Source organism: Megascapheus bottae, chromosome 1 (genome assembly GCF_031878675.1).
Source record: "Megascapheus bottae isolate mThoBot1 chromosome 1, mThoBot2.hap1, whole genome shotgun sequence".
Classification (NCBI taxonomy): Eukaryota; Metazoa; Chordata; class Mammalia; order Rodentia; family Geomyidae; genus Megascapheus; species Megascapheus bottae.
This window is the reverse complement of record NC_143509.1, coordinates 8226544-8250800: the sequence shown is the minus strand read 5'-3', so window position 1 is coordinate 8250800 and position 24257 is coordinate 8226544. Positions and strand designations below refer to the sequence as shown.

General features: G+C 40.0%; 1 non-coding gene and 2 pseudogenes across 1 annotated transcript; 1 reads left to right on the top strand and 2 right to left on the bottom strand.

Annotated features, from left to right (window-relative positions):
• The first annotated feature begins 4908 nt into the window (after nucleotides 1-4908).
• On the top strand, nucleotides 4909-5613 carry LOC150068280 (putative gustatory receptor PTE01 pseudogene; annotated as a pseudogene).
• Nucleotides 5614-10788: 5175 nt separating this feature from the next.
• LOC150068278 (olfactory receptor 7E178-like) lies at nucleotides 10789-22424 on the bottom strand (annotated as a pseudogene).
• LOC150068279 (U6 spliceosomal RNA) lies at nucleotides 17568-17674 on the bottom strand. Its single transcript, XR_016538571.1, has one exon. It is a non-coding gene; the product is annotated as a U6 spliceosomal RNA (small nuclear RNA).
• Nucleotides 22425-24257: the final 1833 nt, after the last annotated feature.

Sequence of the window (24257 nt, the reverse complement as noted above, 5' to 3'; positions counted from 1 at the left end):
CGAAAGGACCTCCAAGATATTGAAACAAAAGCCATATAACGAATGATTGTTGTCCTTAATGTACTATGTTATCTCTCATCTCCTTTGCTGTCCCTTGGGTATCTCATATTGTTAGAGTTTTATCTCACTTTGTTGTCTGATATATTGAACTTATTTGTATTTGGATATTTCAAATTTGATAGGGAAGGGGGGAAAACCAAGATGGGGGGGGTGGGGAGAGGGTAATAGTTACCAAGACATGTTAAAGGGTATCAATGTATGTGAATTAATGTATCTTCTATCTGGCAAATATCATGTAACCCTTTTATTAATTACAAAAAAATATAAAAAAATGGAAAAAAATCCAGTCTCCTAATGGAGACTTGTTCAAAGAGCTGGAAGAAATAAAAGCAGATACGCTGAAGCTGCATGTGGAAGAATAAAAGCACCGTTTAGACAGAACAACTCTTAGTGACAGAACAATGCAGGTGGAAGTAAACCTCGAACATTCATTCTCCAATATACAGGGTCAATGACCTCGAAAAAGTAAAGGCAGATTCACTGAAGGTTCATAGGGAAGAGTTAAAGACCGAACTATTCTTAGCCGATAGAACAATTCTTAGCTGACACACCACGTTTAAGCAGAACAATAATTAGCACATAGAACAATCCAGGAGGATGGTCAACACAAAAATCTGGAAGCTCAACACAATCATTCAGGCTCCTTTGTACTGGATCAAAGACCTCAAAGAAGTTAAAGCACATACACTAAACTTGCATATGGAAGAATAAAAGACGCCAGTTAGACTGAACTATTCTTTTTTTAGCTTTAAAATAATTTAATTTACATCATGTATGAAAAATATAAATCAAAACTTCCCATCTTTTTATATAAATGACTATTATTACATGGCAAGTGTATATCATTACGTACACTGGACTCAACTGAATGAGTAGGTAAAACATTTTTCATAAGTATTGATTATAAAAATGAAAACAAAATTATAGTTGCCAAATATTCAACATTCACCTCAGAAAAACCATACACATAATGGTAGGGGAATAAAAGACTTCATGTGTGGAATTAAAATGGAATTTCTAAAAATTGCAGTCAACTTGCTTTTCATTTAACTTCTATTGTAAAGGTTATGTACAGGTGGGTTACAGTTACATAATTAAGATAATGAGAACATTGCTTTGAAAATAGTGTTACCTACTCCTTCATTTTGTCACCATTTTCCCTCTCTCAGTGCCCTCCCAAGTTATAAAGTTCATTTTCAGCATATTGTCTAGTGAGTATCTGTTGAATTGGTTCACTCTTGGTTATACTGTTTCTGTGATTCCCTTTTCCTTCCCCTAATCAGATAAATTTACATTCAAAACAAAGAGTACAGAAATAAAAAAAACAGTGACAACTGAGAATAAACCAAAGGAAATACGAAATAAAAGGTAAAAACATATTAAGTAACCTAAGTAAGCCAGACCTAAAGGAACATAGGCTTAGTGGTTTCTCTCATTGGCAATAATTAGTACACATCTAGGACTCTTCTAGCAGAGGATTACAATAGCATAAAACCTAGATTCATAAGGTCATGTAGGATGAGACTAAATGAAAAGATCTCTAGGTTAGGGAAACAAGAGCTTTATCTTTTGCGATAGTTGTTCTTAATGTACTATGTTATTTCTCTACTCCTTTGTTGCCCTTTGGTTAATCTCATATTGTTACTATACTTGACTGTGTTCCCTGGCATATTGTGTATACGTTGGATTATTTGAAATAGGAAAGGGAAGGGGTCTAAGGACCCGCTAACATGGATGGGCTGGTGAAGGGAACAAATGCCTAATAGTTTTGAAACATGTGTTTTATAAAAAAAGCTGGTTTAGTCTATGCATAAATGAGAAGATGAAAAGTATAATTATAGGCTAATTATAGGCTATACAGGAAGGCAATTCTATGTTACAAACCCTTTGGACAATTCCCAGACAATTCATAAAGGAAATACCTAGAATATCAGTGTATTGAATGGGGGACTAGCAGGAAGGATTGAATCACATGGAATCAGTGAACAGTGGAGAATTTTCTCACAACACTCAATATGCATGTACAAGACAAAGTGTGTCTATTAATGTTTCTGTTGGTGGATGGAGAGGGGGAGTATTTTGGAAGGTGTGGTTTTTTTCATATATTTTTATTGTAATTAATAGAAGGGTTACAGTATATTCACCAGAAAGAAGGTGCATTAATTCACATACATTGATACCTTTCCTATGCCTTGGTTCCCATTTCTCTCCCCACCCACCCACCCCTCATCTTGTTTTCCTGCCTTCGCTATCCCCTTTCAAATAACCAAATACAAATGTGTCCAATATATCAGATAACAAAGTGAGATACTCTAACAATATGAGATAACCAAGGGACAACAAAAGAGTGAGAGATGACATAGTACATAAAGGAAAACAATCACTCATTATATGGCTTTTGTTTCTATATCCTAGAGGTCCTTTCATTTAGTGTCATACTATATTGCCGTTTGTATCCAGGTTTTGCTCTATTGCAAATCTCTGCTAGGAGAGACCAAGGTTTCTACTGATTATGAAAATGAGGGAAACCATTGAGCCTGTCTTCCTTTGAGTCTGGCTTCACTTAATATTATTTTTTCTTAGTCTTTCCATTTCCTAACAAATGGGGCGATGTCGTTCTTTCTGACAGCAGCATAGAATTCCATTGTGTACAAATACCACATCTTGTTGATCCACTCATCTGCTGAGGGACATCTAGGTTGGTTGCACATCTTTGCTATGGTAAATAGTGCTGCAATGAACGTTGTTGTGCTGGTGGATTTAGTCTGTCCTTGTTTCTGGATGATTGGGTAAATGCCAAGTAGTGAAAATGCTGGACTATAGGGGAGCTCTATGTTTAGTCCTTTGAAGAACTGCCATACTGCTTTCCATAGTGGTTGAACGACTTCGCACTCCCACCAACAGTGTAGTAGTGATCCCTCCTGGCCACATCCCCTCCAGCATCTGTTGTTATTAGTTTTCTTGATCCAGGACATTCTAACTAGAGTGAGGTGGAATTTTAGAATTGTTCTGATTTGCATTTCTTTTATGACCAGAAATGTTGAGCTTTTCTTCATGTGTTAGTGTTTTGGGTCAGGAAAAAAATAATAATGACTTTCCTTGCTATTTAACCTAGAAAAATATTAAATACACTTTCCCACATGACAGAAGGTTCACTTGCATGTAAAATATGGTTCAAACAAATGAAACTGCCTAAAATAAATCATATGAAAAGTGTGTCTCATCGTTTATAGTTTTGAAGTATGGGGAGGCTTTGTGTGTCCTGATGTCACTTCTGTAACCTGCCATAGTATACCACCATGTGCATTTAACTGGCATTTCTAAATAGAATTTTGCAATTCACATGAGTCATTGATGAGAGTTAAATATACATTACATTCTGCTTTTAACATTTTTTTGTGCCGGTCCTTGTGGTTGAACTCAGGGATTAGACACTGCCCATGAGTTTTGTGGCTCAAGTCCAGTGCGCCACTCCTTGAGCCACAGTGCCAGCCTTTGCTGAGGAGTCTATTGGAGATCAGAGTCTCACAGACTTTCCTGCCCATGCTGGCTTAAAAACCTGATCTTCACTCACAGCATCCTGAGTAGCTAGGATCACAGATGGGAGCCAACAGTGCAGCCTCGGTTCAGAGATATTAATTCTTCACTTGTTTTTACACAGAACTTTCCATTTAAGACATTCATGTACATGTACAATGCATGTTAAACCCGATCACACCTTCCAAAATTCTCCCTCTCCCCCTTCCCCACCTGCCACATTAATATCCACACTTCGTCTTATACATGAACATTGAGTATTGTAAAAAAATTCTCCACTGTCTGTTCACTGATTACATGTGATCCATTCCTTCTCGGTAGTCGCCTATTCAAGACACTGATATTCTAGATATTTCCTTTATGAATTGTCTGGAAACTGTCCAAAGGGATTGCAACGCAGAATGGCCTTCCTGTATAGCATATAATTAGCCATACTTTGCATCATGTCATTTATGCATAGACTAGACCAGCTTTGTTTATCAAAGGACATGCTTCAAAACTATTCTATCAGGCCTTTGATCCTGACCCGCCATCCATGTTAGTGGATCCTTAGAGATGATTTTCTCGGCACCAGTTTGGCAAATTGTGAGCTCTATGAATTGTGCATGCACAATCATAGAAGAGCCTATTACCTTCCAGTCCCCTGACATCCCCCTAAATATCTCCAATGCAATATTAGCCCCATACAGACACACAGAGAGAGAGGGGGGGGAGGGGGAGGGAGAGACAGACAGACAGACAGACAGACAGAGCAAGAGAGAGAGCAAGAGAGAGAGAGAAATTAGGAAACAAAGCAAGAATGCATAAATCTAGGAGCTTGCAAACACATTGGAAGGAAATGAATTTCAGAGATTAAAAGAGAACTGCTGTTCATTACGCTGTAGTGAAGAATAATCTGTATTTTCTCTGATCAGAAAACACTGCCTGTAATGTTCTAACACAGTTGAGTATCTACAATGAATACGTAAATCGGAATATATGAGACATAAAACAATCTAGGATTATTGGGTTTGTCACAACTGAAAAGTGTGGAACAGAATGTCAATATCAACTATGCATATTTGAGTTCAAAATCATTGTGGAATTCTGACTTCTTCATTTTGTATTGTTCTCTCTTTATATCAAAGGACTCTAATTAATGCAGAGCAGTGCAATCTAACACACGTCTCAGAATTTTACCTCCTGGACTCTCAGATGATCCTGAGATACAACTCTTGCTCTTTGGGCTCTCTGTCCATGTACCTGATCACAGTGCTCAGAAATCTGCTCATCATCCTGGCTGTCACCTCTGACTCCCACCTCCACACCCCCATGTACTTCTTCCTCTCAATCCTCTCCTTAGCTGACATTGGATTCACCTCCATCACAGTCCCCAAGATGCTGGTGGACATCCACACTCACAGCAGAACCATCTCCTATGTGGGCTGCCTCATCCAGGTGTCTTTTTTTCTCACTTTTGGTTGTATGGATGTTTTGCTTCTTAGTGTGATGGCCTATGACCGCTTTGCGGACATCTGTCACCCCCTGAATTACCCTCTCATCATGAACCCTCATCTCTGTGTCTTCTTGATTCTGCTGTCATTTGTCACCAGCTTCTTGGATGGACAGCTGCAAGTGTGGGTGGCATTACAGATGACCAATTTCAAGGAAGTAGAAATTCTGAATTTCTTCTGTGACCCTTCTCAAGTCCTGGAACTTTCCTGTAAGCACACACTCATTAATGATTTATTTAAATACATTATTGCTACCATTTTCGGTTTCCTTCCTATCTTAGGGATCTTTTTCTCTTACTACAAGTTTATCTCTTCAGTGCAGAGAATGTTCTCTTCAAGTGGGAAGTACAAAACCTTCTCCACATGTGGCTCTCACCTGTCCGTGGTCTGCTTATTCTTTGGGACCTCAGTGGGGATCTACTTTGAGTCAGCTCTGTCACATTCTCCCAGGGACAGTGCTGTGTCCTCAGCAATGTACACAGTGGTCACTCCTCCCCTTCATCTACAGCCTGAGGCACAATGAGCTCAAAAGTGCCCTGAGCAAGTTGTACAAACCACGAGCTGACAACAGCAGGTAGGAAGTTTATTTGTTATGTAGTTTTTGCACAAGCAACAATCTTGACTATATAATCTGATAAAATCTACCTGCTTGAATACCTGATTATTCTAGTTTCATTAGTACAATCCACCCTTAGAAAGGTCCTGGCTATATCAGGATAGATTCCTGAAGGAGGAATATATGTTTTCAATGTTTAAATTGTTACTTTGTAAAGAATGATGAATGTCTGCAGATGGTGGGCCCAGGAAAGAATTTAGTAAGGATTGAGTGGCAAGTTTTTAATATGAATAATTTACCTCAATAAAATCGGACAGAAACAGACCTTTATGTTTTTTAAGCAGTCTTTGAAGTCATGACTTTCTAATTGGTAGCCAGATATCCTGGCTCCTGCCCTTTTGTTTTGAGTTATTTTAGACTTATAACTTAGTCCCCTAATTGTTTCCTATGATGCATTTTGTTATTTTAAAGGTGATATGTAGATGGACTCCAATTATATAATTCAAGAAAAGAGTGTATTTCATTTGGGACAGTGTAATTCCTTCCTTCCCCTTCTTCCATAATATCTTTCAAAGAAAATTGAAAATCTTGTTTCCTAGTGAAATTACCTAAGCATAGACAAACCTAATCCACTGGCACCTACATTTGGTTCTAGGCTGCTTGATTTTCTGGGTACATGAACTCTATGATACGGGGATCTCGTAAGGCTTGAGTGAGTTGGAGGAAGCAATGAAAGTGCCATTCAATACCTAATCTACAGGGACGTGAGTGGTTCCTTGGACAGTTGAGTTTTCATCTCAAATTCACTTGAAGAAAAACCAAGAGTAAGGGACATCGGCTTGGTCCAAGTATCAGCATCCCCATAACTGGAGATTGAAGAAACCCCTGTATTATTGATAGTTGCATGCTCACAATTCACACACATGCACAGAAACAATTTGTATAGGTTTCTAGTTTTGAATATAGAGAGGTAGTACTTTTCTAATACTTATATGTGTGCTATTCTAAGTATACATATAGGCACAATTACAATTTCATGGATTGACATAAAAAGGAATGATAACACCAGTGGTGTTTTTCTGTCCAATACCAGGGTTTCAATTCAGGATCTCCTTTTTACATTCTGTTTGCTCAGATTGTTTGCTCATTTGAACTATATCTTCAGCCTGCCTTTTTGCTGAATAGTTAAAATGGGTTTTCAAACATTTTTTTCCGAGCCAGACTGACTTAATAACATTCACAGGACAGATAGAAAATCTTGAAGATAGAAGAGGAAAATGTAAGTGACACAAGAAGGAAGTAAAGTACACCTATATCATTGAGAAATATTCAAAAGATATGGTTTAGCTTGGCTCTGATATTAAGCTTCCCCAAATCCTGGACTTGTGATAAGCCATGCATAAGGAAGCGAGTTATGATTTTATCAGATCCAAACCACTGCTTTGTATGCATTGGACTGATATGTTACATTAGCCCACAGGAGGTTATCTAGGCTGATCTCTAAAGGCAAACTACTGGGCTGTTTCTGACAGGCTTATTTCCATAACACCGAAGGATGACATTCTGTTGTGGTAAGGTAGATTCTGTAAGAATATAAATGTAAAAAAGTCTGAACTTTACTTATTTAGTGTTTTTTGGGTCATGGAGTATGAACTTAGCCTGGGCACTGTCTCTGAGCTCTTAGACTCAAGGCCACCACCCTACCCCTGCGCCTGGGTTCTGTCCCTGAGCTCTGCAGCTCAAGTCAACCACCCTACTCTTGAGGCAAGCCCCCCTTCCATTTTCTAGAAGTTAATTGGAGTTAAGAGTCTTGGGTGCTTTTGTGCCCCAGCTGGCTTTTAACCTTGATCTTCAGATAGCCTCTCTGGTAGCTGGGATAAGAGTGTGAACTTTGTTTGGGTGCTACTCCAGTATATCCTTAGTTGATAATTTTACTGTTGTTGACAGAAAGCATCTTTCTATCTATTCCCTACGTTCATGACAAAAATTATTTCACTCCAACCATGTACATTTCACCTTCATAGACCAAATATTAAAAATTTATAATAGTGGCTTTTCTCTTCTAGTAAATTATAGCTACACATAGCATTAGACTTAGGGTAAAACATCACTGCTTATAACTCCAGTTTTTCAAACAAATACTAGTTAACTGTATTTCAAGTTTTCTAGTAATTCACTGGCACTTAGGTCAGTTTTACATTGCAGACCAACCAGAAAAACTACATGATTGAGTGTTGGTTCTTCAGTACCAACGAACTGAGTAACTAAATCTTTACAGTAGAAAATTAGTTGTTGCTGAGATTTCCTTGCTTAAGGATGGTGCTGTACCATTGAGTCAAAACTCTCATTTCCTCAGTTTTTGGAGAGGGTATGCATTGTGAGGAGCTTACTTCATTCGGGAAAACAGGCCTCTGCACTTCTCCAGCAGCCTTACTGTAACCATGAACTTCTGATTGCCATTTCCTGAGGAGCTAGAATTGCTAACTGTTGGGGACCAACTGTGGGGTCAGTGACTGACTGTGGAGTCAGTGACCATGACTGTGGGGTCAGTGACCTTGGACCCGCACAAATGTGTACACAAGGAAGTGCCTCTTATGATTTTGGGCTGTGTCAATAGCTTCTCATTTATCCTGTTTAGGACTTCATAGGTTCTCATTTAACCTGTTTGGGACAAACAGACCGAGAGAGAAAGATAAAGACAAAATGATTGTGTGTGTGTGTGTGTGTGTGTGTATGTGTGTGTGTATTATGGCCTAACAAGATATTCCCTGTGAATATATTGTAAGAATTCAATTCTGCATTGGTAGATAAAAACTATTTCTTAGATTTGGACAGCCTTATACACTTTGTTTAGCACCAGGACCAGAGCCCAAAAAATAGATTCACACATAAATAGTGACAGCAATATAAAAACATTAAAAATATTTGGTGAATAAAAGAGTTTAAATCATTTCAAGTATATCCCTGGGACAGATGATTGGTGGAAAGACAGGGGACGCAGGCTGCGGCCCTCAGTCTGGGCTTCAGCCTGTGAGTTGGCAGAGACAAACTGGAGCCAGGCAGTTCACCACCAGGCTACTGGAAAAAACAACACTTCCTGTCCATGAAAGCACTGGGAGGAGGGTAGAGTGAAGAGGAGAAACACACAGAGGAGCCCTTCCACAGCCATGTAAAGTGACCACCTGTGTCCTCACCACATCATTTTCACCAAGAGGGTTCAACCTAGCAGGGGGTGTTCTCTAGACACAGCCCCTCATCCCACTCAGCTAATCATACCACCAGCTCCGGAGCCAGCAGCACAGACCCCTCTGAGCCTAGCTTCTCCTTCCTGTCCCCTGTAGTGCTGGGCAGTGGGTGGGTGGTTGTGTGAGCCATTCCCAGATCCCCTACTTCATTCGGCAGAACATCCAACACACAACCAGAAAAAGATCCAGAGAGGCTGTGCAAACCAGCTGAGAAGGAAATTCCTCCCCCTACTCAGCCCACTTTCTACCTGACCAGAAGCAACCTTCTGCAGGTAGGCTCAACTCACCCAAAGGCAGCACTTACCTATCTTGATTCAGTTCTGGTCCAGTTTACAGTGGATTCAGGTCCAATGTGGGTTCATTTTGTACACAGAACATAAAATACTCACTAGTGGTGCCAACCTGTTTCAGTTAACACAACAGACACTTCACCAGTCTCTTTCAACCAGTTCCAACTAGATTCAGTAAGTCCAGCAATGGGGCAACGTCTCACCACCACCTCAGCTCCAGATGTACAGGCATGTCCAGCTCGCCCACAGGCCTAGACAAGGCCCATACACACTGGCAGAGTTCAACCTCCATAACAGACAAAAAATATTCCTGACCTTCAGAGTTAAAGTTATTCATATTCTCTTGCCAATGGTTTTCTGCTTGATGAAAAATGACCTTGAGTGCACATGACTTCATCTACTCATCCAGATCATGACAAGGCAATATTGACTCCAAACCTCCCCGACGACTGAAGGTCGATGAAAGCTCAAGGCTCAACTCTAGGGTTCCTGTGAGGGCAGCCAGTGTTTAGCTTCCAGGGTCAAGCACCACAGGCACGAGATACTCAGCTCTGAGCCCATCAGAACTGCAGTCATTCAGAATGAACGTGGGTGCATACCAGGCCTAATAGCTACTGTAAGGAGCCTTGAAATTACAACACAGACCTCAAAAGTACCCTGTCTCTCAGAATATATGCTTGTGCTTGAAGAACGAATTAGAATAGTTCCACAGAAGTATTTGTTCAGACTCTTCATATATTCCAGGAGAAACTCAAAGGTCAAATGGATTTCATTCAACTCTTCCCTTCTCTATCATTGCTTCTTCCAGGAAAATTATTTTTTTCATATATTTTATTATAATTAATAGAAGGGTTTCATTACATGCACCAGAAAGAAGGTGCATTACTCCACAAACATTGAGACCCTTTCTCATGTCTTGGTTCTCATTTCCCTCCCACCACCCCACCCCTCATCTTGTTTTCCTCCTTTCTCTGTCCGACTTCAAGTAATCAAATATGCATATATCCAATATATGAGATAACCAGGTTAAATCCTGTAAGAATATGAGATAAAAAAGGACAGCAAAAAAGATGAAAGATAACATAGTACATGAAGGACAACAATCACTCATTATATGGCTTTTCTCTCTATATCCTGGAGGTCTTTCATTTAGTGTCATTCTATATGGCCTTATGTATTTAGGTTTTGTTCTATTGTAGATCTCTGCTAGGAGAGCCCAAGGTTTCTACTGATTATGAAAAATGAGGGAAACCATTGAGCCTATGTTCTTTTGAGTCTGGCTTACTTCACTTAATATGATTTTTTTCTAAGTCTACTCCATTTCTTCCAGGAAATTCTTAGAGTCTAAAATACCGTTGTAATTTTGTTCTATGCACATTCTATTTACACGAATTCCATTGAGAGCCTCACAGACAGTACTCATCTGCAGAAAAACCATTTATTCTCTTGAACTGAATCTTTGCATCTGTCTATAAATACTCAGTCTCCAGAATACTAAGGCTCTTAACTACTGTGCAAGAAAGGAACAAGATGGGGAATTAATTAGCCAATTACTCTTCACATTTTCCACATGGAAAAAGAAGCAGAGAGCTGCCTAATTCTTCCATTTAGTTAAGTGTCCTACCCAAGTCCTGAGTTCCAAGGATCCTGCTGCCCAGCCTCTTCAGATTCCTGCTAATATCCGTATTCCTCAGGCTGTAGATGAAGGGGTTCAGCATGGGGGAGACCACCGTGTACGTCACCGAGGCCACCACAAGCTTCTTGGAGCCATGGATCACAGTGGAACCACAGTACGCACCAATCAAGGTGCCATAGAAAAAGCAAACCACTGACAGATGAACCCCACACGTGGAGAAGGCTTTGTGCCTCCCACTTTCTGTGGGGATCCTGAGGATGGAAGAGATAATTTTGTAGTAAGAGAATAGGATTCCTGAAAGCGGGAAATAACCCCAAGACTACAGTAATTAAATATATGAACAAGTTATTTGTAAGGGAACCAGAATAGGACAGTTTAAATATTGGAGAAGCATCACAGAAGTAATTTGGGATTTCCACACTTTTAAAGCAAGTAAATTGTAAGATCAATATATTGTGTGACTGGGAATTCAAAACACTAAATAAAGCAGACACCAATACTAAGATCCGACAGCACCGAGGGTTCAAGAGGACTGAGTACTGCAGGGGGTGACAGATGGCCACAAAGTGGTCATAGGCCATAACAGTCAGAAGCATGTCATCCATGCAGCCAAAAAAGAGGAAGAGAGACATCTGGGTGAGGCAGACCCCATAGGAGATGGCTCTGCTGTGACTCTGGATGTTCACCAGCATCTTGGGTACAGTGGTAGATGTGAAGCAGATGTGAGCCAAGGAGAGATTGCAGAGGAAGAAGTACATGGGGTTGTGGAGGTGAGGGTCAGAGCTGACGGCCAGGATGATGAGCAGATTTCCCAGTATGGTGGTTAGATACATGAAAAGGAAGAGCCCAAAGAGGACTGGCTGTATTTCAGGATCATCTGAGAGTTCCAGGAGATAGAATTCAGAGACTGTGGTTAGATTTTCTGCTCTGAGATGACTTGGACAACTGCTAAAGGAAGAAATCTCATTAGAAAAGCATAATGTTTGTCTAGGAATGTTCAATTGTATATACCTGATATTCAAATATGTATACGTTTAAATGTGTAACATACTTGAGGTGCAGTGTACTTGGAAATATTTCTCTGCTGTGGCAATCCCACACTTGTAGCCTCTGCTAACTCAGGTAGGCCTTTTTTTCCCAGCCCTGTGCCTACACATCTGACCCACTGGGAGAACAAAATATTAGAAATCCAAGATCATAAAAATAACTAGAGCATGTCAGTACAACAATACAGCCTACTCTTATCTTCTTTTTAGAACAGCTTTTTTTGGGAGATCATTCGTATAAGAATCATAGATTCACAGTAAGACAGCTTTTAGCCTAGTTGAATTTGACTATACTGAGAAGAAATCAGACCCACCAACAGTCACTTACTGTCCCACTGCAACCCAGACAGACCAATTTGCTTCTGGTCCCCGTTGACTTTCCTATTCTGGTACTATGGCATTTGCAGGGAAATGAGTCACCTAGAAATGTGCTAGTGAGTTCAGTAAGTCAGGCTCAGAGACAAAGGACACTTGTGCTCTCTCAGACATGGCTGTTAGATGTCATTTATATCCATATAAAAATCCATATACAGGTTCATGTGCATCTATACACAAATTAATGTGTGATGAGTAGAAGAGGATTATGAGGGTGTTAACACCTTGATCGCCTAATCTGCAGTTTAATGAAATGAATATCCCTTCTTGAATACTTGTTTGTTAAACATGACATTTGAAATATGATGTAAAAATCAATGTTAATAAACTCTTTTTAAAGAGGGGTGGGAGTTCCCCCATGCCCTTTTTATGGTCTCTGATGTGGCTAACAGGTCTGTAGAAGTTCATACATATGATTTTACATGTCATTTTCTTCTTTATTCTCTTTTTTGCCAATCGTGGGCTTGAGCTCAGGGCATGAGCATTGTCCTTGGACTTTCTCAAGGTTAGAGCTCTACCACTTGAGCCACAGCACCATTTCTGGCTTTTTTTCTATGTATGTGGCACCGAGGAATCGAACCCGGGTCTTCGTGCATGCTAGGCAAGCACTCTACCACTAGGGCAAACTCCCGGACCTCCTCTTTATTCTTTTAACTCTTCTTAAAAGTCCTTTCTATCTTTGGGGCCAGCAGTTTGTACTAGTGGTAGTGTGCTTGCCTAGCATTCATGAAGACTGGGGTCTGATTTCTTGGTGGTGCTATGGCTCAAGTGGTAGAGCTGTATCCTTGAGAAAGCCCAAGGACAGTCATCAGGCCCTGCGATCAAGCCCTGTACTCGCAAAAAGTATTTTTTAAGTCTTTGCTATTTCTTTCAACTAGTCTGGAGGAAATAGTAAGTCCAATCTTCCACTTGTGTAATACGCTTGTTTGTGTATGAGTTAAAAAATAATATGAATATCAGAATGCTCAACCTACTTTAATTGTTTATATTTAGTTATTTATTTTGGGGGTGTCTTGGGGCTTGAACTTGTCCTGGGCACTGTCCCTGAGCACTTCATCTCAGGGATAACACCCTACCCTTGAGCCAACCCCACTTCCCATTTACTTGAGGTTAATTGGAGAGAAGAATCTCAGGTCCTTTTGTGCCCAGAATTCTCAGACCTCAGCCTCTTTAGTAGCTAGGATTACAGGCAGGAGCCACCTCATTCAGCTCCTAGTTTTAAAAAAATATACAACATTCTATTTTCCAGTGACTCATGCCTGTAATCCTGAGATCTGAGGATAGCAGCTCTCAGTCAGCCTGAGCAAGGATGTCCTTGAAACTCTTAACTCCAGGGAACCACCAAAAGAGGAGGAAGTGGAGCTGTGGCTCGAGTGGTAAAGTGCCAACCTTGAGCTAAATATCTCAGGGATAGGTTACATCCCTGAATTCAAGACATGACACTAATATATTATCCCTTTCCCTCTCTCACTCCCTCCCCCTCTTCTCTCTCTCTCTCTCTCTCTCTCTCTCTCTCTCTCTCTCTCTCTCTCTCTCTCTTTCTCTCTCTCTCTCACAGACACACACACACACACACACACACATACACACACACTCACAAAAGTATGAAGGAAAAGTGATGCATATGAAATGAGAATGAATGACTTATAAAACTGAGCCCTAAAGCCAGGCACTGGTGACCCACTTTTGTAATCCTAGCTACTCAGGAGGCTGAGATCGGAAGATCATGGTTCAAAGCCACCCTTGGCATGAAGCCTGTGAGATGCTTATCTCCAATTAAACATCAGAAAACCAGAAGTGGCACTGTGTTCAAGGAGTAGTGCAGTAGCCTTGAGCTGAAGGCTCAGGAACAGCCCTCAGACTCTGAGTTCAAAAAAAAATCCAAACTGATCTCAGAGATAATCACATGGCATTCTGTAAACCATGGCTCATTGTTGTGTGGTGTTCCTGTCACAGACAGCAGCAGCAGCCTCCACCACCTCCTCCATCTCGTCGTCATCATCATCATCATCATCATCATCATCATCATCATCATTATCATCAACATCCTCTCAGTAAAGCCGTCCTCATGGTCCACAAAACACACCTCCAAATCCCTTCTCCATTCATCCTCAGCACTCACTCGCTTAAGCTGCCTCTCTCTTTAGCCATGATCCAGGTGGACTGGTCTGAGGACCCCAGACCCGCCGTGTAGCACCAGTTCAGCCTCTGTCCTCAAAGTGGATGTGAAGACACCATGGAAGCAATCCTGGGGGATGCTGGCAAGAAGGAGGTAGGTACTGCAAGCAAGAGAGTGAAAGGCAGGGAGCACAGGGTCACCCTCCAATTCTAGGTGGCCTTGGAGGACTGAGGCTCCCAATTAGCCAAGTTGAACACATCAATGACCAAGTCTCTGTGGACATTTCAAACAGAGAGCTAAGAGGACCTAAAGGAAATCCATGCTGGTTCAAGACTCTCTGTCTATGCAGATGATTACTACACTAAAACTTCTATCACTTATGCTTATGTGATGGAGGGTTGGCATGGACTTTTCACAATCCTTATAATTGATCTCCAAATTTGGGTGACTTTTAATAAATTTTGTTTGTTCTTTATCCATACCATATATCTTCAGAATTATTATGATTCCAACTTCAAAGTTTACATCTTTTCTAATTTTATTTTCTTTTTTATTATTCGTATAAACATTTAATCAAACATTTTCTTTTGTCCCACCCCCAAATGCCTACAGAAAACATTCCATGATTTAAGGATATATAAACCCTGAAGCAGTATAAACCGTGAAATTACAAATACAATAAAGACAACAAGTTGAGAAGTTGGGTATTAATTCTCCAGGTCTCTCTATTCCCTTACAAACAGTACAATATATTTTTTTCAGATGGGTGTATACAATTTCATTGTGTTTATAGACCACATTTTCTTGATTCATTCATCCACCGAGGGGTATCTCGGTTGATTGCATATCTTGGATAAGTAAACAATGCTTCAGTGATACTGGTGGTACCGACAGTTGCAGTGGGGAAATGTTTGTAGTGGATTTTTATCAAATGACCCAGAGTGGGAATGCTGGGTCATAGAGAATCTCTGTTCAGTCTTTTAAGGAATCTCCATAGCTTTCTAGAAATTTTACCAACACCATACGAATGTCCACTTCTGGCCACATCCCCACCAGCATCTGTGACTATCAGATTTCTTCATAATGGTCATCTAACTGAGGTTTGGTGGAATCTCAAATTTTTTTGATTTGAATTTTTGTCAATCCTGGGGCTTGAACTCGGGGCCTGGGCACTGTCCTTAGACACTTTTTACTCAAGGTTAGTACTCTGCCATTTTGAGCCACACTGCCACTTCCAGCTTTTTCTATGGATGTGGTACCAAAGAATTGAATCCATGGCTTTGTGCATGGGAGGTGAGCACTCTACCATTAGGCTACGCTTACAGCCCCACTTCCTATTTTTTCCGTGCATGTGGCACTGAGCAGTTGAACCCAGGGCTCTATGCATGCTAGCTAAGCACTCTAATATCAGATTAACATTTGTCCATTGAATAGCACATTCACCGTTACCATACCTCTGCTGTGGTGACTAGTGCAGGAATTCCCTCAGATGTAAGAGATGTTGTGGTAATCCTAAGCAGATGGCAGGGAAATGAGGTAGAAGCTAAAGCTTTATGCTTCTCACATGAGGAAGGAAAGAAGTTTTTTTTCCAATACACAACAAATCTACATAGGGATCTAGAATTGGACATCCTTATGTGTGGGAGAAAGACAACAAGACTCTGACCTTCAATTAAACACCAAAAAAGTTGAAAGAAGTTATGTCTCAATGAAAGCAGTGCCAGCCTTGACAAAAAGAAAAAAAATCAGGAACAGGGTAAGGTCCAGAGTTCAAGACACAGAAAAAAGGATTGCAGTGCTAAATTCCAGAAATCTTAACAGCTTTAGTTTTGAAATCTCACCACTTGATATCTCTCAATCTCAGTGACTTCTTTCTTTTCCCTTTCTCAAAATATTATTATGGTTAAATAGGTGTACCAGAGGATTCAACTTGTCATGTTTATTTATGGGCTCTGTAATCAAAGTCATTCATTCCACAGTTCTTCTAGTCTCTCTCATGCCCTACCAATCTCCTCAATTTGTGTGGATTCCTTTCCACATATGTACATGAGCAAATGCAGTCATGATATTCTTTTGAACACAGGGTCTGGGTGCTGTCCCTGGTGCTGGTTTTGAACCATGACCCTCAGATCCCAGCCTCCAGAGTAGCTAAGATGACAGGCATAAAACACCATCACACAGCTTTATTTCCCTTTAGTGTTTCCTGATGTTTTTAACTATTCTGAGCACATTTTATTTTGTTCATTACAATTTCAATAAATAATGAAAACCCCAACTATGTGTCAAATATACCTGTAGCACCACTATACATTTCAACAAAAAATAAAAAGATAAACTTTTAAAAAGTGGACACAAACAGATCATTTTTGTTTTGGTAGCACTGGTGTTTGAACTCAAGCTTTCTGATTTCTTGGCAAATGATATAAAACGTGCTTTCTTTGTTTTTAGTAATTTACAGATGGGATCTAGGACTTTTGGGGTTTTTATAAAGAACTTATTAATGTTGATTTTTTACATCATATTTTAAATGACAAATTTAACAAACAAGTGCTCAAGGAGGGAATGTCTCTTTACAATTACTAGGACTTAGTATGTAGAACTTAATTAAAATTAGGCTAAGGGTTTGCATGTCATAGAAACATTAATTTAAGAAATAAGACATTATGTCTATAGAGTCATAGGTTTTTATGTCTATATAGTTATGTTTATATTTCCATTACTATGTCCATAGGTTTGTGTGGGCAGCTATTGAATCCTTGCTCTTGTAATCTTTGGATTTAATAGCCACATATTAGGGATACCATGCGCCTTTTGTTCCTTAGGTCTTAACTTGTCTCACTTAGCATGATTCGCTCTAGGTTCATCCATTTCCCTGCAAATGCCATTGTTTTATCTTGTCTGTTGGCTCTGTAGAATTCCATTGTGTGTACATACCACATTTTCTGTATCCATTCATCTGCAGTAGGGCATCTGGGTTGTTTCCATCGCCTGGCTATTGTGAATAGTGCAGAGATGAACATTGCTGAGCCGTTGTCCTTGTAATATCTTGGGTCATGATGTTTAGGATAGATGCCCAGAGTGGTATTGTGGGATCGTAGGGAAGGTCTATTTGCAGTTCTTTAAGAAACCTCCACACTGCTTTCCAGAGTGGCTGAACTAGTCTGCAGTGTAATAGGGTTCCTTTTTCTCCACAACCCCGCCAGCAACTGTGAAAATATGGAACCCTTCACGAATTTGCGTGTCATCCTTGCGCAGGGGCCATGCTAATCTTCTCTGTATCGTTCCAATTTTAGTACATGTGCTGCCAAAGCGAGCACGATCTAGGACTTTTTAATGCACAGGTCTGCCCAGATGCTTATATCTCAGGGATGAGCCTCTAACTGCCTGCTCATAAAAGCAAGGTGGATAATTTTTGTTTTTTGCTTGCTTCTTTGCATCTTGGTTTGTACTATTCCTGGGGTCTGAACTCAGGATGTGGACACTTTCCCTGATTTTTTTCCTCAGGGCTATTTTTCTGCTTCTTGAGCCATAGCTTGACTTTTTGCTCTGTGTGTGTGTGTTGTAATTAAATTTAAAACTCATAGTTGATGACATGAGGGAAGAACTGGGACATTGGGAAGGTAGGAATTAGATTATCCAGAATGAAATGCACTCTTCGCCTGACTTATGTAATGTTAGCCCATTAATATAACACCTTTAAAATAACAAAAGTCATCAGGGGAAAAAATTAAGGCACTAGTTTATAATTTTTAAATTAACTCAAGCAAAAGGGCAGGATGGGATAGCTGGCTACAAAATAACGTTCTGACTTCAAAGTCTGTCCAATAGTATTGAGGTAAAATGTACATATTACAAAATTTGCCACTCAATCCTTGCAACATTCTTTGTTGGGCCTAACATCTGTAAACATCCATCATTCTTTACAAACTAACAATTTAAACATTACAAAAATATATTCCTCCTTAAGGAATCCATCCTGACATAGCCAGAATGGTTTTCCACTGCTAATGAATTGTACTAATTAAACTAGATGCATACAGTATTCAGACAGGTAGAATTTATAGGACTACATGCTGAACTTTCTTGCTTCTGTCAAAACCACATAACAAATAAACTTCCTACCTGCTGGTGTCAGCTGCTGGTTTGTACAACCTGCTCAGGGCACTTTTGAGGTCCCTGTTCCTCAGGTTGTAGATGAAAGGGTTCAGGAGAGGAGTAACCACTGTGTACATTGTTGAGAAGACAGCGCTGCCCTTGGGAGAATGTGACACCGCTGACTCAAGTAGACACTCAATGCTGTCCCAAAGAATAAGCAGACCACAGACAGGTGAGAGCCATATGTGGAGAAGGATTTGTACTTCACGCTTGAAGATGACATTCTCAGTACAGAAGAAATAATCTTGTAGTAAGGGAAAAGGATCCCTAAGAAAGGAAGGAAACCATATATGGTACCAATAATGTATTTAAATAAATTACTTGTGAATGTATGCTCACAGGAAAGATCCAGCACTTGAGAAGGGTCACAGAAGAAACTTGGGATTTCCAATTGCTGGAAATCATTCGTCTGTAACACCATCCAAACATGCAGTTGTCCTTCCCAGGTGCTGGCGACAAATGACAGCAGAATCAAGAAGACACAGAGACGAGGGTTCATGATGAGTGGGTAATTCAGGGGGTGACAGATGGCCACAAAGCGGTCATAGGCCATGGCAGTAAGATGCAAAACATCCATACAACCAAAAATGAAAAAAATAGACATAAGTGTGAGGCACCCCACATAGGAGATGGCTCTGCTGTGAGTCTGGATGTCCACCAGCATCATGGGAACTGTGGTGGAGGTGAAGCCAATGTCAGCTAAGGGCAGGTTGGAGAGGAAGAAGTACATGGGGGTGTGGGGGTGGGGGTCAGAGGTTACAGCCAGGATGATGAGCAGATTTCCGACCACAGTGATCAGGTATCTGGACAGGAAGAGCCCAAAGAGCATGGGTTGTAGCTCAGGGTCATCTGAGAGTCCCAGGAGATAAAATTCTGAGATGTGTGTTAGATTACTCATCTCTGCATTAGTTGGAGATCTTCAATATAAAGAGAGAGCAATACTTAATGAAGAAGTCAGAATTCAACAATCATTCTGAACTCAAATATGCACAGTTCATAACAACATTCTGTCCGATACTTTTCAGTTATCACAAACCCAATCATCCTAGATTTTTTCTTTCTCATTGATTCCCTTTCATGTATTCATTTTAAATACTCAACTATATTAGGACACTATAGGCAGTGTTTTCTGATCACAGGAAATACAGCTTACTCTTTATTACAGTCTATTTCACAGGTGTGAGTTTTTTAATCTTTGAAATTCATTTTTATCCAATCTGTAAAGAAGCATGCTTACATGCTTCATTTTATGATATGGAAATAGTGAATAGGGCCATGGTGAAAAATTCAAATTGTCCTACTTACGAAAACTCTGTAAAATATACAGAACTGCATGATCCAAAGTAATTTCACATCGAGAGTCCAGGACTAGAAAATCCTCTACCGTGCCTGCAATAACCCAGGAGATTTCTTCATCCTTGCTTTTTTTCTAAGTTTCATCTTTGTTTCCCTCCATGCCCCCTTTTTCTCTCTGTCTTTCTCTTTTTCTGTGTGTCTTTCTCTGTCTCTGTCTCTCTGTCTGTCTCTCTGTATCTGTCTCTGTCTCTCTGTGTCTCTCTCTGTGTCTCTTTGTCTCTGTCTCTGTCTCTGTCTGTCTCTGTCTGTCTGTCTGTCTGTCTGTCTCTCTCTCTCTCTCTCTCTCACTCTCTCTCTCTCTCTCTCACTCTCTCTCTCTCTCTCTCTCTCTCTCTCTCTCTCTCTCTCTCTCTCTCTCTCTCTCTCTCTCTCCGTCTGACTTTGTGTCCGTGTGTGTCCTAGGATTCTGACTCTGGGCCGGGGTACTGACCTTGAGGCTTTCCTGCCCAAAGGAAAGCTCAAACACTTGAGTAAGAAACTCCACTTTTGGCTTCCTGATAGCTAATTGGAGATGAGAGCTCACAGGTTTTGCTGCCCACGCTGGCTCTGAACCTCTATCCACAGAACTCAGCCTGTTGTGTATCTAGGATTCCAGGTATGAGGCACCAGGCCTTGGACTGTAGCATAATTTTAAAAAAACACAAACTCTTCAGTATCCTACATATAAGCAAATCAAGATCTCCAATACAACATCTACTTCTTCCTGAAGTAATTTCAGGAATTGAGGAATTTTCTGACAGTGGAGGAAGGGATTCCTGGGATGTAGGCAATGTTGGTTGACATTTAGTTACTGGGTTTCCTCCATTTCAATCATCTTTCTGATTATTGAACTTCCTATACTGGTTGCTAGCTGTGACCCTGGTGACTGTTTTGTGATCAGTCAATAATCCCCTAGAGAAGAAATCAGTGTTCTCTTTCTGGAAGTCAGAGAGAGATGAGACAAATGTCCAGATTCTCACTGGAGGACTAACAAACCTATCACACCACTTTCCAGTATTTAATATTTGGTGACAATAGACAAATAGAAAGTTAGATTCACACCGTTTTTTTTTATCTAAGCATCTACCACTACTTCCATATATATTGAGTGTTCAGTCATATCCGTTTAGATAACTAGACAGACTGTGACCTTCTATAGAACAGATTAATAATTTTTTACATTCTTCACTACTGCTATTCCCGGGACTCCTCTAATAGGATACCAAATTACTGGCTTGTCTTCATTATATTCATTATGAAGAAGTAGTCCTTGCAGCTGTTTTGCTCTTTAGTTAGGAAACAATGCATTTGACTGTATTTCTTGACAAGAAGGAAAACTCTAAATCACAGGAATCTTGCAGAAAGCACTCTTGTATGAATAGTGTGGTACACTCACTACACACTTGGTTGTGTTGGTTCTCTGTTGGGTCATGTCCATGAAGTACACATGAAAACATTGTTCCATGCCTGAGGTGTATGAAAACGTCAGGCTCAATCCTCACAATGGACCATGAGTAGGGCAACACAGGAGAATTTCCAACTGGGGCTAATATTGCATTGGAGATATTTAGGGAGATGTCAGGGGACTGTCTGGTAATAGGCTCTTCTATGATTGTGGATGCACAATTCACAGAGCTCACAATTTGCCAAAATGATGCCGAACGAATCATCTCTTGGCACCCATGTTACGGGGGAGGAGGGTGAGGGAGAACAAATGCCTAAAATATAGATTTGAAGCATGTCCTTTGGTAAACGAAACTGGTCTGTCTATGCAAAGATGACAAGATGAAAAGTATGGGTAATTATAGACTATACACTAAGGCTATTCTGCATTGCAAACCCTTTGGACAGTTCCCAGATAGTTCATCAAGGAAATATCTAGAATATCAGTGTCTTGAATACGGGACTAGCAGGAAGGAATAAATCACATGGAATCATTGAACAGACAGTGAGAGAACTTTGTCACCATACTCAATATGCTTGTATAAAAGGAAGTGTGGATATTAATGTGGCAGGTGGGGGAGGGGGAGAGGGAGTATTTTGGAAGGTGTGATTGGGTTTAAGATGCGTTGTACATGTACATGAATGTCTTAAATGGAAAGTTCTACCTACAAACAAGTGAAGAATTAATATCTACAAAAGGAGGCAGCACTGCTGGCTCACATCTGCGATCCTAGTTACTCAGGATGCTGTGTGTGAAAGATGAGGTTTTTTTAATTAAAGAATTTATTAACATTGATTTTTACATCATATCAAATATCAAGTTTAACAAACAAATGTTCGAGAAGGGAATCTCTATATACAATCACTGGGACTTAGTTTTTAGAATTTAATCAAAATTAGGCAAAGGGTTTGTATGTCATAGAAACATATTAATTTATGAAATAAAACATTATGTCTATAAAGTCATAGGTTTTTATGTCTATATAGTTATGTTTATATTTCCATTACCATGTCCATAGCATTGGGTTTGCAAATATTGTGTCCTCGCTCTTCTACTCCTTGGATATAATAGCCACACATTAAGGACACTATGCGCCTTTTATTCTCTTGGTCTTCACTTGTCTCACTCAACATGATTCTCTCTAGATTCATCCACTTCCCTGTGAATGCCATTGTTTTATCCTGTCTGTTGGCTATGTAGAATTCTATTGTATTCATACATATATATATATGTATATATATATCACATTTTCTGTATGAATTCATATGCAGTAGGGCATCTGGATTGTTTCCATCACCTGGCTCTTGTGAATAGTGCAGAGATAAACATAGCTGAGGAGGTGGCCTTATCATATCTTGGGTTATGATGTTCAGTGTAGATGCCCAGAAGTGGTATGGCAGAATCATAGGGAAGGTCTATTTTCAGTTCTTTAAGAAACTTCCACACTACTTTCCACAGTGGCTCAACTAGTTTACAATCCCACCAGCAGTGTAGTAGGGTTCTGCACAACCCTGCCAGCAATTGTCATTGTCTGCATACAAAATCTTGGCCATTCTTGTTATGGTAAGGTGGTATCTTAGGGTTTTTTTATTTGCATTTCCTTTATGACCATAGATGATTAACATTTTCTCATATGCTTTTCTGCCATTTCAATCTCTTCATTTCATAAGTCTCTCTTTACTTCCCTTGCCTATTTGGTGAATGGTTTGTTGGGCTTGGGGGGGAATTAATTTCTTGAGTTCCCTGTAGATACTGGATATTAAGCATTTGTCAATTGTATTATTGGTAAATATCTTTTCCCTGTTGGTTGGCTATCTCTCTACTTTTGCTACTATATTTTTTCAATATCTTTTTTATTGTAATTAATAGAAGTGTTACTTGATATTTGCCAGATAAATGGTGCCTGATACCCTTTCATATGTTATGGTCCCCATTTCCCTTCCCCCCTGCCCCACTCCTCATCTTGTTTTCACCCGTTCCCTATCGAATTTCAGATAACCAAATACAATTATATCCGATATATCAGATAACAAAGTGAGATAGTGTAACAATATGAGATAACCAAGGGACAGTAGAAGTGATGATAGATAACATAGTACCTTAAGAACAACAATCATGGGGCCGGGAATTTGGCCTAGTGGTTAAAGTGCTTGCCTAGCATGCATGAAGACCCGGGTTCAATTCCTCGGTACCACATATACAAAAAAGCCGGAAGTGGTGCTGAGGCTCAAGTGGTAGAGCTCTAGCCTTGAGAAAGTCCAAGGACAGTTCTCAGGCCCTGAGCTCAAGCCCAGGACTGTCAAAAAAAAAGAACAACAATCATTAATTAAATGGCTTATGTTTACATCATATTTTAAATGACAAGTTTAACAAATAATTGTTCAAGGAGGAAACCTCTAATTACATTCTCTGGGGCTTAGTCTATACAACTTAATCAAAATTAGGCTAACGGTTTGTATGTCATAGAAACATATCAGTTTATGAAATAAAACATTATGATTATGGAGTCACAGGTTTTTAGTCTATGTAGTTATGTTTGTATTTCCATTACCGTGTCCATTGCTTTGGGTATGCAGTTATTGAGTCCTCTCTCTTGTACACTTTTGATTTAATAACCGCATATTAAGGATACCATGTGCCTTTTGTTCCTTAGGTCTTGACTTGTCTCACTCAGCATGATTCGCTCTAGATTCATCCACTTCCCTATGAATGCCATTATTTTATCTTGTCTGTTGGCTATGTAGACTTCCATTGTGTATATATAGCACATTTTCTGTATCCATACATCTGCAGTAGGGCATCTGGGTTGTTTCCATCGCCTGGCTATTGTGAATACTGCAGAGATGAACATAGCTGAGCAGGTGCCTTTATAATACCCTGGGTCATGCTGTTCAGGATAGATGCCTAGAAGTGGTATGTCGGGATCATAGGGAAGGTCTATTTTCAGTTCTTTTTTTCATTGTAAT